The sequence below is a fragment of the Meles meles genome, chromosome 10 (genome assembly GCF_922984935.1).
Source record: "Meles meles chromosome 10, mMelMel3.1 paternal haplotype, whole genome shotgun sequence".
NCBI lineage: Eukaryota > Metazoa > Chordata > Mammalia > Carnivora > Mustelidae > Meles > Meles meles.
In genome coordinates, this window is record NC_060075.1 from 8,493,358 (window position 1) to 8,506,695 (window position 13,338).

Consider the following 13,338-nt stretch of genomic DNA (forward strand, 5'->3'; position numbering starts at 1 on the left):
CAACTGCCTGAAACTGAAGAAATAAAAGGGGAAAAGACTTTTTTTTTAAAGTACAAACTGCCAGAATGACTTCTGTGCCCAGACTCTAGGACCTTTCCATAACAGATATGCACCAAATCTTCATCATGAAGAAAACAGAGATGCCTTCTCTCTGCCTTTCTCATGTAAATTTTTACCTCACCTTCCTTAGGACCTAAGAGCAGTTACTTGAAATAAAATTGGGGAGAACTTTAGGGAGAAGTTTTTACACACACACACACACACACACACACACACACACACACAAATAAAATTGGGGAGAACTTTAGGGAGAAGTTTTTACACACACACACACGGGAAGTATTTGGGAACTGGGCCTGTAATGTCATTTCCACAGGCAGAACGAAACTAGAAGACTGTTTGCATCTTGTCTGTGTATGTGTGTCCATACATGTTATAAACGTGAGATATTTTTCTATCTCCAGATAGTATTGCTAAAATTGATTTCTAAAAGCACTCAAGTTGGTTTAGAGCAAGAGCTTATAATAACTAGGCATTCCAAAACTCTGAAAGATAGAAACTAACCCAAATGTTTAATCAAGCTCCTATGATCTGGGAAAATATTTATTACTAAAGCTACCTTAAGGTTGCTGGTTTAATTAAAATTAAGCGTCTTTACAGTTATGCATTAATGTAAAACTTTTTAATTTTATCCGTGTTTAATGAAAGTCCAATAGGTTGTCTCTGTTTTAAGTTTGTTTAAAAAAAATTAAAAATTAGAATGGTTGACTTTGTCTAATGATTAATTAAGTTTTGTGGGTCATTTAGACATGATTGTCAAAAGCAAATTAAATGGTTATAAATAAGATTAAAGGATTTATAAAGAAATTTCTGGGTGGCTTGCAAAATGTTTGGTAATCTGAAGTTTTGGAGTTTTGTCGAGTTAGATGATGAAATAAATTTGTTAAATATCATTTTCAAGGGGCATCTGGGTGGCTCAGTGGGTTAAGCCTCTGCCTTCAGCTCAGGTCATGATCTCAGGGTCCTGGGATCAAGCCCCACATCGGGCTCTCTGCTCAGCAGGGAGCCTGTTTACTCCTCTCTCTCTCTCTCTCTCTGTCTGCCTCTCTGCCTACTTGTGATTTCTGTCAAATAAATAAATAAAATCTTAAAAAATATATATATAATTTCCAAATAAGTTAAAAAAAGAAAACATTAAGGACGAAACACTGTTTATCTACTCTTATCTTATGGCAGAGAAACTGAAGTATGGATCTATAAACATGGTTTGTGATTTATTATCTTTTTAACATTTTACTTATTTATCTGACAGAAAGAGAGACAGCAAAAGCAGGGGGTGCAGCAGGCAGAGAGAAAGGGAGAAGCAGGCTCCCTACTGAGTAAGGAGCCCTATATGGGGCTCAATTCCAGGACCCCGGGATAATGAACTGAGCCAAAGGAAAACTTAGGACAAACTCTGAACGTAAACAGGAAAGTTGAATAAGGTTTATAGAGAAGAAATCTTTAGAATGGAATATTTTCTGTTGTCAGTACTGGTTAAGATTAGAATAAATTCAAATTAATGAGTTTCACTATCAAGAATATACTGTGCAAAATTAAAACTTTTGTTTTCTCCTTGTTAAAAGAACAAAGTTTTCTTGAACTATTGGTTTGCTCTTAATAAGTTATTACAATAAGAAACTGTAAATGCTTTTATCTTTAAAGTTATCTGACTAGAAAGCAAGGATTCTATTTTGTGAAGATAATTTCCTATGTTTATCAGGTTTCTTTGGTTACTTTAAAACAACAAAACAAAACAAAAAACTGACTCAACTTTTTTTTAAAGCTAAATTTTATTCGCAGCTGTATAACTTTCTGTATTTGCCTTTGAAATATTTTGTCACTTCAAACAGACAATTAAATATTTTTAGCATGATCGGTGATCCTACTTCATCAAATGTTCTAACCTTTTGATATTTTTTTACCTACTTCCCAAAATAAATTCTAAAATGAAATCTTTTGACTACATTCTACCTGAGATGTTCCAGAGAGCTCCTGGAACATTTCCACAATTTTGTGAGACTTATCTGGTATGTTAAATGAAATGGGAAGCATCAAATAAATGACTCTAAACCTTGTTAGAGTGTGTTTGCGTAGATAATAACTAAACTAAGTGTTCTAAAATTCTGTAAAATCAGCTAGAAATCTGATATCCTGGTATGCTATTAATGTGAGGTGTGGCAGGTCACAGAAATTGACCAGATTTCCTTGCTAAGTGCATCATGATGAACCTTAATCCAACCTTTAACTAGAGCATATCTACATCTTGTCTACAGCTACTGTTTTATGCTGATGCCACTGCAGCGGTACTTCATCAATGAGACTCACCGAAAGAACGTTTCAGTATAGGATTCTCATAACCTTAAGATGATAAAATCAAATTAGGTAAGAATTTCCACAACTAGTGAAAAAGGTGTATCGAGCAAAACAAAAATTAATAACATGGGACTGAATGACCTGAGGAAGATAATTATAATTTTTAGGGCTTTTTATTTAAAATATAGCCAACTTTTTATTTTTTTAAGACTTCTTTATTTGAGACGGAAAGAGAGCACACAAGTAGGGAGGAGGGTCAGAGGGAGAAGGAGAAACAGACTCCCTGTGGAGCAGGGAGCCACATGGGACTTGATCCCAGGACCCTGAGATCATGACCCTAGCCGAAGGCAGACACCTAACCGAGTGAGCCACACAGGCGCCCCATAGCTGACTTTTTAAAACTGTTTTTTGTTTTTCAGGTTTCTTGAGTAAACCGACCTATAGCAGTTTGATAAATTATACCATCAGAAACAGGACTGAAACATGTATCTTTTCTTACCTGAAACCTCCAGAATTAAAAAAAAAAAAAAATCAGTGATTATTCTTGTATTTTATGACCATATATTTATTTGCCTAAGTTCAGTAACAGTCTATTCTCCTTGTAACAGGAATACAATTGAAAACACTGGTAATGTTAGCAAGGCTTTGATTGGAATGTTCTTTTTGAGATACGCGCAGACATAGAAATGACTAACTAGCTTTAAAAAACTAAGGTCGACCATATGCAGCCAATAGAAACCCTGGGAGATGCTGGCCTGATGCCTTGCTTATCATTTCCAGTAGCCTTAACAGGTGAGTAAAGAAGGTCACTTCCTGGCAGGTGCAAGAACCTCAGGATATTCTAGGAAGAGAGGAATTCATCCAAGTCTGTAAGTACTATAGGCAAATCTGGAAATTCCTTATAAAATGTCCCAGCAGAGCACAATGAAAAGAACATGTACAGTCAATCACTGTTCTTGTTCTGCTTATATAAATAATTAGGCCAGGTTGTTAGAACTAAACTTATTTTGCAATAAACGATAATTTGGCTATCTTAAAAATAGGGATGTTTATGGCAGCAATGTCTACAATAGCCATACTATGGAAAGAACCTAGATGTCCATCAACAGATGAATGGATAAAGAAGATGTGGTATATATACACAATGGAATACTATGTAGCCATCAAAAGAAATGAAATCTTGCCATTTGTGACGACGTGGATGAAACTAGAGGGTATCATGCTTAGTGAAATAAGTCAATCGGAGAAAGACAACTATCATATGATCTCCCTGATATGAGGACGTGGAGATGCAACGTGGGGGGTTAGGGGGATAGGAGAAGAATAAATGAAACAAGATGGGATTGGGAGGGAGACAAACCATAAGTGACTCTTAATCTCACAAAACAAACTGAGGGTTGCTGGGGGGAGGGGGGTTTGGGAGAGGGGGAGGGGGGTTGTGGACATTGGGGAGGGTATGTGCTATGGTGAGTGCTGAAGTGTGTAAACCTGGCGATTCACAGACCTGTACCCCTGGGGATAAAAATACATTATATGTTTGTAAAAAATAATAATAATAAAATAAAATTTTAAAAAATAGGGATGATTACAGAAAAGAAAAAGTTTTAATAACATACTTGAGTAAATATTAGATTCTAATACTGTTTATTATAAACTAGATTAGATCTTAATTTATTCTAGTATATGACTGCAACTCTCCAAACTACCGTCTGGGTTTTTTTGTTTTGTTTTGTTTTGTTTTTTCTTCCACCTTGGGATGCATTTGAGAACTGAAACTGCCCTTTTTCCTAAAGCCCTGAAGCTAAATGTGAACAACTTGATGTTACCTTAAGAGAAATCACAACAGCTCCTCTATAGACAATTTTCGTGCCTGTTGCTCAGTGGGCCATTCAAAGATCTCCAGTGACATCTGAACTACAAACCAGGAAAAAAAAAATCTGTCAGACTCCCACTGCCTGTTCTCCCTCTACCGAAATATGCTTCAAGCATGATCTCTAAAAATCTCCGCTGGCTATCCTCAGAACTCAGAAACTGATTTATATTTTGATCTAATCGTTAGCGATTGTTTTTGTTCGTTTCCATAGAAACACCTCGTGTTTAATAGCTGATTTCTTGAAACATAGGCCTAACTTTGAAAACACATCTGCATTATCACCTCCTAAAAGAAGTTTAACTGAACTGACCTATTGTCAGAACTAAGACTGGCTCAATGAGACAGAAAAATTCATCAGCTCAACTAATAACGTGAAACACTTGAGGGAAGTTTCAGAGGAGGGAACTACACAGGCCAAGGACAGGCTGCCCCAACATGGGTCACTTTGGCATGAAGATTATTTTGAGTTCAAAGTAATCAAAACCCAGCAGATGTAGGAAAAGCTCTCCACCTCTGTGCCAACTGCCTGCAATTACGTTGGAAAGGAGCCTATACTAGGAGGAAAGCTATTAACAGACATTCCCCTTTCTATGCTCAGACTCTAACCCTCGTCCTTAGTTCGTAAGCTTCAGGTTGCCTCACTGTGTCTGGAATTCCAAGTCTGGATTCCCTATAGGTATACCTATTAAATTCAATTTTCTCCTGTTAATCTGCCTCATATCAATCTCATTCTAAGTCCAGCTAGAAGGACCACACATCAGAAGAAGGTCTTTCTTCCTGACATCAGTCTAGAATTCTCTTATTTTTTTTTAAGATTCTATTTATTTATTTGACAGACAGAGACCACAAGTAGGCAGAGAGAGGAGGAAGCAGGCTCCCTGCGGAGCAGAGAGCCTGTTGCGGGGCTCGATCCCAGGACCCTGGAATCATGGCCTGAGCCGAAGGCAGAGGCTTTAACCCACTGAGCCACCCAGGTGCCCCTAGAATTCTCCTAATTTTCCAATATCCTACTTTTCCTAAAATCTTGGCTCTACTAACTTTACTTTAACCCTGTGCTTTTCTTCATCGGATCCTCATTACAGTTTCTTACCAATTTTCATTTCCTTTTTATTTTTAGGTCCATCTGAAGAGTTAGGCCCTCTTAATTATTTCACCCCTCAGATACAGGAGTTTCCTAACTTGCCCTCCTGCTTTCAGTCTTATTCCTATACGGTACAAAATATGTTCTTGATCATGTCAAAGCCTCCAAGCCAGAAATTTCAGGAAATTCCTCTTTTGTAATAAATAAAATCCAATTTCTTTACTGGAATGTGCTATTTAAAACTATCTTGCTATGATCACCCAATACACTTAAAGCTACTTATTCATTCAAGCAAAGCCATATCCTAATTTAAAGGACTCCACTATAATATTATGCTAGAGAAATGGGGTTTTTTGCTAACCTAGATATGCAATTTAAAAATGCACACTTTAAATTATGCTAATCACTAATAACCCAACTGTTCTTTTTTCTCAGCACATGAAAATCATCCTCTTGCACTAATAGAGATACAGAAAATTAAAGTAAAATCATGCAGATATAAAACTTGCAAGATAACTCAGACTATTACTTTTTGTGTCTTCTTATGAGAATAATCAATTTAAGAGTACTTTGATGTGAACATATTTTTATTTAGCAGTAACCCAAAAAAGAAGATTAATGAGATACTTAGTGTAGGGTGCCACTGATCACATAAACTGCCCAAAATTATTTACTCTGTCTCCTATGTGCCTTTATTTTCTTTTTTGAATGTCATATTCTATAGGTAATGGCCATATTTAATGAAAATGTCTATAATTTAAAGAAAATTTTTAATCAAAGAAGCCTAAAGTGGTTAATCAGATAGTATTATCTGATCTGACTACAGCAACCACCTGATAAATTAATTTTATTTTAGATAAGGAATAAACAACAACAACAACAAAAAAGTTAAAAACAGAATTTTAGACAGATCCACAGCTTAAATACCTATTCATTGGGATAACAGGTCTTTTCAGAGAAGCCTATCCACTCTCAGCAATTAAAAGTAACATGCTTATAAAAGGCAAAATGAAAATATGTGCTTTATAGAAATCACACTGACATACGCAGATAGGCTGACCACAACTGATGTCAATCAAGGCTTTTCTCAACTTGGCCAAACAATCTTTAAGATCATGAGTGTGTCTACTCTGTTATAGGTATCTAAGAAATGATTCATCAATACTAGGTTTGGTTTGCATTTTGGGGGGGGGGGGTTCTGAATGGTTTAACTCAGTTCTGCATTTTCTCTGAAGAGCCCACACATCATGCTCTCCTACTCTAAAAATGTTTTGTCTTTCACCACGTTAATAGGTGGTGAGTAAAAGGGAATATGTTCTATATTTCTATTTTAAATAAGCACATATAGAAAATATTCCTTTGAATAGCCATTCCTACTAATAAATTTAATAAGAATCTATTAATTAGACTACCAAGATAATAAAAGATTTAAGTGCCTATCGTTTACTTACAGATACTTTCAGACAAATTACTAAAGATAGAGAAATTCAGACAAAATAATCCAGGAACTTGAGGCTATGAACTTTGAAAACGCTGCATATGCTTTTCAAAGGATGGACTGACAACTATGTGGAAAAAATATATTTTAGGCCTTGAGGCAAATCATGGTAGATGTCTAGAAATTGGTATCCAACAGACTGCATTCTCAGAAAACAGGGCAATTAAGTTATACTGAGTAGTAATCAAAACAAAAAGATAAGTTCTGAAACAAATACAATGCTATTCTTCATTCTGCTAGCACCTGGATGTGTATACTTCGATGACCTCGAACAACAGAGCTACACACGGAACAAAGACCACTGTGGTCAGAAAAGGAAATAATGGTAGTTGAAAACTACTGAGAACAAATTAGTTATAAAAATGTACTAGGTATCAAAACCTGTGGCATGAAGCTAAAAGCATTATTTGGAGGGAAAATCTGAAGATGATCTACAGTAGAAAGGACAAGAGTGAAAACTAATGACATAAGCATACAACTTACAGAAGTTAGGGAAAAGACCAAAATAAGTTCAAAGAATATAGAAGAAAATTTTAAGAGTGGGAATAAAAACAGATTTGAGGGCCAAAGGATTCTCTATAAAATAAGTAAAATTAGAAAATCTGGTAACAGTTATCTCCCAAAACAAGAAAAAATTATCAATATTAGAAAAGGAAAGAGATCATAACTGCAGACAGATTAAAAATAAAACCAGCGGCGGCGGGATGGCTCAAATGATTAAGTGTCTGCCTTTGGCTCAGGTCATGATCTCTAGGTCCTGGGATCCAACCCTACGTCAGGCTCCCAGCTCAGCGGAGAGTCTGCTTCTCCCTCTGCCTCTACTCTTCCCCTGCTTGTGCTCTCTCTGTCTCTCCCTCTCTCAAATGAATAAATAACATCTTTAAAAAAATAAAAAATAAAACCACAATGCAATGAAAAAACAAATGAACAAGCTGTATGCTATTAAAATTAAAGTGAAATGGTCTCGATGCCACAAATATAGAACATAATAAAAATGACCTAAGAAGCAATATAAAACGTTTTTAAAAGTTAAACTAACAATTCCAATATCGTCCCACTGCTGGGAGAAAGTTTCCCACGGATTACTCACGTTTCTGCACCTCTCAAGAGCTACGCTTCTGTGCTGGACTATTTTTTAAGGTAGTTGTAGAGCAAGCAGCTGGGGAAGTAGATCTGTTGTTCCTTCTGGAGAAGAGGCCGGTGTTTACTTACAGTCCAGTATGATAAGATTAATATCTTTGGGACAAAGTTCAGCTGGGCTTGCTTGCAACTCCTAAGGGAATGAGGTGTCTGAGGCTTGGATTTCCTTAGATGTGTTCCCAATCTGCATGTGCGGCAGCCACACAGGCCAGCCTGCATCATCCCTTCACACTTCATGGGGCAAAGGGAACTGATGGGAATCTGAAACTCATAAATAAAAGCAGGACAAAACAAAGCTCTGAAAACACCAAGTGCTAATGACCATGCTGTGCAGGGGAACTCCAATCCACTGCTGGTAGAAATGTAAAACGGTATAGCCAATTAGGAAAACAGTCTGGTCACTCCTTAAACATACCCAGCAATCCCACTACTCAAAAAAATTAAAATCTATCTTCACATGCAAGTCTGAATGTTAGTTTTTATGGTAGCTTTACTCATATCCACCCCAATCCAGAAATATCCCCCTATGCATCAATGGCACATGGACAAACGAAGCATGGAACTTCCACAGTCCCCTGCTTGACTGACTTCTGGCTGTAATCCACCCATGGGCAAGTCTTACTTGGACTATTTTCTTTTTTCTCCATCCTCCCTAGTTTTCACTAGCCATGCTTCTATAGTGTCCTTGTGTTCTAATTCTTTCCTAAAAATTATCTCTGCCTCAGCCTGAAGGAAACAAATCACATGTCCTGATTTAAAAGGGAAAATAAATCATGAAAAAACAAACATTTCATCCTACTCACTTCTATAATACCATATCCTTCTCTATTTACACCCAAACTTCTTGAAGATACAACTTGATAACTAGCCTAACAAACGATTTAAGTCTCATTACCCATTCTTTCTTTATTCTCCTAGATATCCACAGTTCCCTGTGCTAATACAATCAAATCCAAGGTCGCTTTCTCAGTTCTGACCCTTGGAACTGCTTTGGAGCCCTTGGTATCCTTGTAGTGTCCTTTTCTCTTCAAGACTTGACTTCATTTTGATTCTGGGACAGGAATCACTCCTATTCTCCTATGTCTCTGACTTCTTCCTCGCAAGTCTCCCTTTCTGGAAGGTCTCATTCTAATCCAAACATTAGAGACGGATTTCCATACCCATACCACCAGTCCTAAATTGGATTTTGAAATCTAGGTAAGAATACCAACTGTCTATCTGATATCTATATTTGAATAGCTGGAAAATGTTCCTAATTGAAAGAGTTTTTGCCTTATCACCACCAAAACTTGTTCCATTTCTTTTTCTTCACACTGTTTGCTGACACTGCCATCCTCCTAATCCCCCAGCCCAGAATCTTCTGTCCCATCTGTAACTTTTCCTCTTCCTTACTCACATCCACTAGTCCTGCTGGTCCTGTCTCTCCAGTTATGGTTTTTCCACTCCTGTGGCCACTGTACTTTCTCACACCTTCGTCCTCCCCTGACAACCCTCTGAATATTCTCCTTAATTCCAGTCTCCTTCTTCAATTCACTTTATATACTATCTGAAGAGGGATCTTTCTAAATTAAAATCTCATCCTGTGAGAACCTAATTACTTAACCCAAAGTATAGACACAGGTTGCCTTTGTTCACACACTGCTAGCTCAATAAACTTAAAAGAATAATTTGTACAATTATCACCCTTTGTTTTGTTTATAGGATGCTAAATGAATCACTTAACAGATTCACTTCAACAAATTAACAGAATTGACTTAGCTGAGCAAATATGTTTGTTATATTGGTGTCATGCGTATACAACCATGGGGTCCTTTTTAGTTAGAGCCCAAGACAAATATCCGGTTATAGCTCCTGATTTAGAGAAAATCTATACTGCAGTTTCCACCGTTAATGCTTTCTTGTGTAATGAAAGATGCTCCATTTCTTGTGCACTGTGATGACAATTTCTAGAGATTCACTATATTCTCCTGTGCATACGAAAATTTTATTGGCTTTCTGAATTGAATAATTTAAAACTTCAAAGAGATGACCACCACTTCAACTTCTGAACATATTCTCCTCACCTAAGGGGATGGTGGGGGGTGTAGAAAACAGGGCACACTGGGGTGCCTGGGTGGCTCAGTGGGTTAAGCCACTGCCTTCGGCTCAGGTCATGATCTCAGGGTCCTGGGATCGAGTCCCACATCGGGCTCTCTGCTCGGCGGGGAACCTGCTTCCCTCTCTCTCTCTCTGCCTGCCTCTCTGTCTACTTGTGATCTCTCTCTGTCAAATAAATAAATAAAATCTTAAAAAAAAAAAAAAAAGACAAGAAAACAGGGCACACTGAAGATAAACCAACCCTGTGGTTTAAAGATGCACAACAGCAAAATGTGATCCAGAGCAAGCTTTGTTTTCTCCCGCCTCCCCCAGCACATTCACGTATGATGGATGCAGTTTTGCACTAATTCTAATGGATTTTTTTTTTAAATTACTGAGACAAAGCTAATAAGCAACGGGTGTTGGTAGCCAATTATATGCCACCAGAGATTCTGGGAAATTAAAAATAATAATAATAATAATAAAAGGAGAGTTTATTTTGAATCTGCCCTCTTGACTAAGTGTCAAAACAAACAAATAAAATGAGCCTTACTAGCTATAAGGTTCTTTAAGAATAAAATGGTGCTTTTCAGGTCTACTTATAAACTTGTTGTTGGGAAATACCCTATGTTACCATCTAAAGGAAAGACTGTTCAGCACGGCAGCATCCCAGAAAGAAATAAAAATGAGGTAAAATTAAACCTCTAATGGCAAGCAGACATAAAAATAAAGCAAATATTATTTTAAAGCGCATGTTCATTTCCACAGGGCGCCTGGGTGGCTCAGTCGGCTAGTGTCTGCCTTCAGCTCAGGTCATGATCCTGGGCCCTGAGATGGAGCCCTGTTCTGGGCTCCTTGCTCAGAGGGGAGCCTGCTTCTCCCTCTCCCTCTGCCCCTTTCCCTGCTCAGCTTGCGCACACATGCACCCTCTCTCTCTCAAATAAATAATCTTCAAAAAATAATAAAGAAGCTACATATCAATTCCCAAATTTAACCATTATTATATGAAGAAAATACCTGTTGATTTACATGTTATATAAACAAAAATCTAAAACATTTTATAAACCTTATCAAATGATTATACCAATGGAGGAAGCATATGATATTCATAATGTGATTTACGTTCAGGAATATTCTGTTACGTTGATAAGCCAACATAAAATCAGACTTTGGGCTCCAGTCATTGTATTGATACAGTTTTGACAGTAGGTTCTACTGTCATTTCCTTCTATACAGAAATTATCTATTCATGTTTCACATAAACACTTACGCATTGTAACGCTTTCATGTACAGCTTGGGATCCTATCTTCAATTTTATATCCATCCAGAATACCCAAGCACTATGAATACTATTCACTATGAATAGTCTTTCTAGCCATAGAAACTGATGATGTCAAATAAGCAAATACATTTATCTGTTGGAAATACGTACATTTATACACAAGCAGAATGAGAAAGAAAGGAACTTTAAATCACATGGTAGTCTAAAAGTTTGTCATTTTTTGCCTTTTTATTTTAATTCTGAAATAATTTTAGACTCACATGTGGTTGTGAAAATAGTATAGGGTTCGTATGTACCCTCTCCCTTTCTTCTCCAATGACAAGCGCTTACACAGCCATACTACAACTGTCAAAACCAAACCACTGACACCGGCACAGTATTATTAACCACAGCCTTGATTCTGACTTAACTACATGTGTGTGCTGTTTTGGTGTTTGGGAGGGGATGAGAGGAAGATACAAATTCTACCACTTGTACAGATTTGTGTAACCTCTACCAACTCTGGTATATAACGCTTCTGTCATACAAAGGTAGTTTTCTCTTCCATTGCAAACTTAACAAATCAGTAAACCAGAGTTAAGAAATCTAGTTTTGCTTTCATTTCTGAATTTAGTCCTCACTATAGCGTATGTTAGTTTATTTCTTGCCATTGATGGGCTACTCTGTGCCTCTCATTGGGTTTGATACTGGATGCGAAGTGTTAATAAGAAACTCTAAAGAAAACAGTTGAGACTGTATCTAAACATGGCACTAAGTTCCAGATGAAGTGTTCCCAACTGACTTTAAACTAGATCAGGACAGGAAATTAAAGGGAATAAAGAGAGGAGCTACAACATTACCTTATCTCCAGCTGAGCCTCAAGGAACTATCTATGCAAATTAGAAGGCCAAGTATGGAAAGAAGAAAAAGAAAAAAAAAAGGCAGTTTAATGGGAGCAATAAGCTTTTTTTGCCATTTTACTGTGAAACCCAAACAGCTTTGGTCCCTGGAAGACCCAATTACATCTCTAGTGGTGACAAAGGAATTCAGAGGGTACCTGGGGGTGAATGGTGAATGACAGCCACAGGGGGCAGAAGCAGAGAAGTCTTGGCAGGTGACTAGCAGTCACAGAGAAGAGCGGCAGCTCCAAGCAGAACAGACTCCACGAGGAGCATATGCTCCCTCCGGCTTATGAATATGAGAGGTGAGCGGTTGCTGGGATGAAGAAATCTGGCTGGAAGGGAAGTAGATGTGACTATACGAGGACAACGATAAGGATCCTCATTCTGATGGAACTATTTTGTATCCTTACTGTACCAATGTCAATAATCTAGTCCTAATGCTGTGCTGTAGCTTTGTAAAATGTCACCATTGGCAGAAGCTGGATAATGAGGGATCATGGAATCTCTCCATTTATTATTTCTCACACATCTATAAATATCTTAAAATAAGTTTAAATTTAAAAAAGAGTATAAGCTATGTGCCTGTCTCCACTGAAGTATCAAAATCTACATCTTATTTTAAGATTTTTATCTATTTATTTTGAGTTGGGGGGTGCAGAGGAAGGGGGAGAAACAGACTCACCAGTGAGTTGACAGGGAGCCTGATGTGGGGTTTTATCCTAGGACCCTGGGATCATGATTTGAGCCAAAGGCAGACACTTAACCCACTGAGCCACCCAGGTGCCCCCAAATCTGCATCTTAGACTGGATTTATTTTTTGCCTCAAAATGATGTAAAGTTTCTAAGCAAATGTTCACAAATGTCTAAGCAAATGTTCTAAGCAAATGTTCACAGGGAGAAAAACAAGTGAATTATAAGCCTCCTCTTCAGAGGGTGAAAGTATCAGACGCCCTCCCCCATGTCAATGTCAGTCTATTTAAAATAAATATGCAAAAGTTTCTCATAAGGTATGGAACTCAGTGCCCTGAACTACAACAGTCAGACATCTGATAAGTTTGTTTAAACTGTGTCTATAGAAGATTACAAGCTATGATTAATGGTTCTCAATGTCATAGATAAAAATTGGTATATTCTGTTATAAAAATGAACAC

The 13,338-nt window shown here is 37.4% G+C and overlaps 1 protein-coding gene across 3 annotated transcripts in view; it reads right to left on the reverse strand.

The window, feature by feature from the left end:
- Positions 1 to 13,338, reverse strand: part of CNTNAP2 (contactin associated protein 2) — a 1,946,064-nt gene that overhangs the window by 1,148,873 nt on the left and 783,853 nt on the right. The window contains exons 1-2 of one of the 3 annotated variants that reach the window (XM_046020923.1): positions 7,898 to 7,913; positions 4,182 to 4,269 (exon numbers count right to left, since the gene is read on the reverse strand). The exons of 1 other annotated variant lie outside the window; for it this stretch is intronic. The gene's annotated coding sequence lies outside the window, so the exon portion shown is untranslated. Of the gene's footprint in view, positions 1 to 4,181; positions 4,270 to 7,897; positions 7,950 to 13,338 lie in introns of those variants that run through there. One more of the 3 variants, XM_046020925.1, reaches the window with a different exon arrangement.